General features: G+C 39.0%; 1 long non-coding RNA gene across 1 annotated transcript; it reads left to right on the top strand.

The window, feature by feature from the left end:
• Positions 1–3,893: 3,893 nt before the first annotated feature.
• LOC116650482 (uncharacterized) lies at positions 3,894–5,172 on the top strand. The gene is made up of 3 exons (XR_004303449.2): positions 3,894–4,517; positions 4,569–4,628; positions 4,736–5,172. It is a non-coding gene; the product is annotated as an uncharacterized lncRNA (long non-coding RNA).
• Positions 5,173–5,596: the final 424 nt, after the last annotated feature.

Raw genomic sequence — 5,596 nt, forward strand, 5'->3', positions numbered from 1 at the left:
AGGGGCTGCCGGTGGTGGTGGTGCTGATGGTTATGGTGGTGGTGGTGGTGGAAGTTGTGCGTATTTTTGTGTCACATTCCAATCTATATCAATCTTGTGTTCGCAATGACGGATGACATTTGTCAATGTCAGACATTTTCGTTTTCCATTTCAGCCTCAAAGGGCAGGAGCGAGTGCGCGAGAGCGCGCCGCCTGTCTGTGCCGGGCAAAGGAACAGCGAGTCCTGGCGCTGCCCTTAAAGTCACTTGCCCAAAAAGTCAGCACTCGCCCGCAAACGCCCACAATTCTAGCGCCGACCAGCCCACTGCCCCCTGCACACACAGTCGCCAGCTCCAGGCTGTGCCACAAGACACGGGCCAACGCATGAGTTTGACGAATTTGATGTCAAATATTTTCGTTGTTTTCCTCATTTTTTTATGAAAAGCATTTTCTCGGAATTAGAATTGGCTTCTGGGCGCGTCCGTCCCCGTTCCCCTTGGGGCACTTGTTCGCTGCTAGGGTGGCTACCACCAAAATTACCCGCACCACCCTCGGCCCACATTTGAGTATTGTATGCGAATAGGTTTGGAGGGAATCACTAAATGTGTTTGCGTTAAGTATTTTCGATTCACAAATATTTGCATTCATGTCAAGCGCCCTCCATTAGCTGAGTGTTGTCTAAAGGGGCGGCGTTTATTGGCTTGGCTTTTCTATATTAACTAACTGAGTTATGTGGATACCCTGATCTGGAAATGGCATGGCTATTTTGATTAGATTAGGCATTCTTTCATTAAAGTTGGCAAAAATAAGTGCAGCCAGTCTATATAAACAGTTGGGCAAGAAAAATGAAATTCAGAAAGTGCAGAAATTGTTACAAAAAGTTAAGTGAAAATATTTCATCAATAATATTTAGAAAATAATTAAAGAAAATTTTAATTGTTGATTGTTTTTTATTATGTAGCTGGGTTTTAGCTCGCTCCAAGTCGGTTTTACTTCTACCAATATGTTTCGATTGCCGCCGACAGTCCGCTTCTATATTTCTTTAATCATTTATTACATTTTCTCATTATTTTGAAATGAAATAGGGCCTAGAAAAATTTTCCAGCTAACAATTTGTACTTCTTAATGACTCTTTTAAGATAATCACAGCAAATTCAACATACACAAAACGCGCACAACTATTATCCTTAATCCTCATCAACAACTGCCCTCTGTCAAACCACAGGTTAAGAGCATAAACATCGCATATTGAAAAGCCATTAATCAAACGTTTAAATGTTTAATAACGAGCACCTAAGAACATTCGTTGTCAAAACAAACACTCGACATCATTCAACATTCGGTAATGATAAGCACTGAGCCAAGTTCCGAGCCCTTGCGAATGGGAACTGTTATAAAATATGAGGAGCGGAACGTGTAAGGGGTTCCAAGTAACAGCTAACAGTTCAGTCTTACAATGATCATGAGCTACAAGGCAAAATAAACAGGAACCACCCGCAAATCAACAGTGGGCCGAGTGTCATCGATGGCCACAAACGAAACCCAACATGAACCCAGCAACATGCCGCCGTTTTGTTGAACATCATTAATAACAAAATACGAGGAGACGGAATTGCGGGAACTGAATTAATGAATGCCTCTTTTTGGCCCAGAGAAAAGAAGAGAGAAAGAGAGAGAGAGAGAAGCGGGAGCAGGCATGACGCCTTCGAAGATGTGCTAAACGCGCGTCCAGCCCAGAAACAGGCTCTGGGAATGGACACAGGGCAACGGGCATTGGACGTTTGTGCTGCTGTCCTGCATGTTATAGGGAAAATTAATGAAGTTTTGTTGAAACGCATGCCGAAATTAAAAACAAACCCAAGAACCGAAAACAAAAAGCCGTAAACCAAAACAAAGGCAAAACGCATAAACAATTGAAAAGTGTGCCGATGACAGAGCAGCGAATTGGCCCAGTAGCGGGGGCAGGCGTAGGGCGGGGCCACCCATTTCCAAAGGCAGTTTTTGTTATTGGATCTGGAACCACACTGTCTGCACTGGCAGAGACACAGTGTATCCTGCATCGGGACTAGTAGACTTCGTGTCGACACTACGAGTGGCTGTGGATACACGTTGCGATTGTTTGATCCATTTTCGTTGGAGCTGCGCGCATGATTAATCGATTCCAAACGTGGTTTCACACCCAAAGATATCGCATACAAATCGAATTAAAGACAGACCCGACCGAGTGGTAATTAATTTCTACTAAATGTTGATAAATGATTTTCAATGCGCTGCTACAACGGCAGTCAATGCAAATTTAGTTTTCTGTCTATACTTTTTAGCATTCGAATTGGACTCGTGTTAAATTTAGACACGAGCACACACGAGCCAACACGACGCACCTTAAATCCAATGGCACTCAACACTTGACAAGCTCACAAAACCCTTACAGCATAACAAATGTATGACATAATGATACATATAGTGTGTATATAATATACATGAGTCATGTCGTGTATGTTGGCAAATTTTACGACTTACATTCGTGTTAGTAAGCATTTAATCTTTTATTCGAAATTAAACACTTTTAAATATATATACATATATATAAATAATATCGGCAATATCTAATTATATCCCAGACATTAATTGAAGCAAACGTTTAGAACTGTAAATTTCTATTTGTGATCGTGTCAGTCCATTGCATATTACAAATCAAACACGCGCGCATGCCTAAGACAACAGCTAGTTGTTAGTTTCTTTTGTACCAAAGACACCAAATTATTTTCGACACCCGCATCGTGCTCGTATCGTGGCATGATAAAATATCTCAAACACTCAACCATCTCTAACACGAGCACGAACTTATGCACTGGAGTTTAAGACTTCTATTCCACTAAAAAAAAAGCAGGCGTATAAATAGTAGTCGAAGCCGCGTCGCTGTGGCTGCTGGGCACCGCTTGACAAATGATGTGCCAGGGAACAGCTTCAAGTGACGGTGGCAATTATGCGAGGAGCCAACTGAAACGCAAATGACAGGTCGATTGAGTTAACGTTAACGCTAAACGCCTCGCCTCGCCTTGTGCCGGCTACCAGACAAAATATCTGTGGCTATTTTTGTAAGCGCATTCGCTCGATCGCCTTACGATCGATCGCCAGCCATTAATAATCCATTGGAACGAGGGGCAGTCACCACAATTTGTGTAGCAAACAGGTGTGGTGCCGGTGGTTGCATTGGTTCTACTCTGGCCTAAGCTCGATCCATTCGCAACACGATCATCCAGTCAGTGGCTGCTGCTGCTCCTGGCCAGCATTTTGCCACAAATCGATCATCGTCACGCGCGGCCCAAAGTCAATTAAACTGAGCAAAACTTCCATTAACAGAATTCGTTTATGGATATGAAAAAATAATTAAATATAATGCAGTATGCGGCTCAATGTGGTGTCGTAGTTGATTGTTTTTGGGCGCTTGTGTTCAATTTGAGGCGTATTATATTGAAATGGAATCGCTTTCAGCTATGGCCTCACGCAACGCCAAATTCAATTAATAATATTCAATTAATTGAATTTCTTTCGAAATACGGAATTCAATATGTTTTTTATCATTAAAAGGGAGCATCTCAAGCTCATGATTATCGCAGAAAAGTCTCTCTGCAAGGGCTATCATCTGTTAGGATTCATATAATGTATTTAGTATTTCCAAAATAAGTACCAACCGTACCTCAGGACAGGAAGCTAGCTTCAGCCGTAACCCGATCCAGACTGGGGCTAAGCTGTTGTGTATAATTTAAGCTCAAAAGGAAAATATTACTTAAATGAAAATATTAAATAAGTAAATCATCCACGAAAAGTATTATTTGTTGAATTATAATTGGAACTGATACAAATACTAAGCACTTTAAAGAAATTAAAAGAAAGTGCTTTTTTCAATTTGCTAAAAGAAATGTTACAATTTTTTAAATATTTTAAGAGAAATTTTCATGTACAATGAAGTTGTAATAAATAATGTAATCTAGATCTCTGTTCTTGTAATACTTTTACATACTTTGACTATACTCAATTAAATTCTAGAGTATTCAGAATGTTTCCAACTCTACTCACACTTTTCCGTCTATGCTCCAGCAATATTTTTCGAATTTCAAGCCACAGCAAATTTGGTGCAGTCTGTGTGTAGAAGATGATGAACTGATTGTGTCAAGATGGAAATCGAAACTGAAACTGATGCAGAGCAAATCCAATACACATGGCACATGGACTTAACTGGCCGCCAAAGTCGGATGTCATAAATCAAGAGACGTTAACTGAGCAGCGAGACAAAGGATAAATGGTCAAAAGTCAGAAGTCAAAACACAAAACAAACAGACACCCACGCAGCGAGAGGCGAAGTTTTATGACGGTCATCGATGACGATTGACTTGCCCGGACTCGGACTACCTACGGCAAGGATTACAAAGGATTGCCGAACAATTGTAGTGCAAATATTTGCATATGCGAGAGCGTTACGCATCCGGAAAATGTCAAGGACGCAGCAAGTAAAGCAAATAGAATGGAAAGCAAATGTAAGAGTGGACCTTAAAGTATTAAGCAAACGTTAAATGTTTGTGTTTCAGCTGATTTAAGAAGGGACTTATATGCAGGAAATTAACTACCTGAAGAGCCAGTTGGTTAAGGTAGGTATATTAAGCAATATATAAGTATATGCAGAATATTATATACTTGTATGCAAATCGCCTCAAGGTCTGAGCAGTTTCGCAATTAAATTTGTTTGCCCTTTCAGATTGTTAAGTCTTACAGTTTGCCAGTAGAAGCTCCGATGGGAAGTCATTTAGTCAGTCATTCAGTCAATCAAGTGCATTCACTTTGTTTTTCGCTTCGAGACGGCACCCCAAAACCAAAGGCCAATTATTACTAATGTGAGCGAGGGGGATGGGGGGCTGTGAGTTGAATCGCGACGCGTTGCGTGAAAATGTTGCACATTTGCATAATGATTGTAATTATCAATAAATATTCATTAGTGTGAGTCTTGTGCTTAAATTTAATTTGCTTTTAATTATGAGCGTAATAATTACTCTCAATTAGTTCGGGAACATTTTAATAACCGTATGTACAGTATTAGCGAAAAGTTTATTGCATGTTTTTTAGTTTATATTTTTGCTTTGTAGAATGCTTTAAAACGAATTATATTTAAATTTTACAATTCACCTGACACTCTCTAGAGACAAAATACTTATAATGAATATTTAAGTTATTGGACTTTTAATCGCATATTTCATTTGGTGTTTCAAAAACAATTATAACAGTATATAAAAATCGGGTTTTAAGTTTTATAAATATATATATATTGAATTAATTGTATTATCTAATAATAACCCATAATAACATGCCCCATTTAAATCATTTAATGTTTATTTATTATATGTAAATGTGTAAAGGTGTCTTCCAGGAAATATACCGTCAGAGAACTAACAATTCATCATATATGCAAGGAACTGATGATGTTTTATATGTAATAGAATTTATAAGGAGTTTGGTATATTCTAAGAATATATATATATGGCGGATATCTTATAAACAAAAAAGTCTTGTCTCTGTTAAATTATCGACATTATTTTCATATTCAACATTGGGTCAACACTTT

This window comes from Drosophila virilis, chromosome 2, assembly GCF_030788295.1.
Source record: "Drosophila virilis strain 15010-1051.87 chromosome 2, Dvir_AGI_RSII-ME, whole genome shotgun sequence".
In the NCBI taxonomy this organism is placed as follows: Eukaryota; Metazoa; Arthropoda; class Insecta; order Diptera; family Drosophilidae; genus Drosophila; species Drosophila virilis.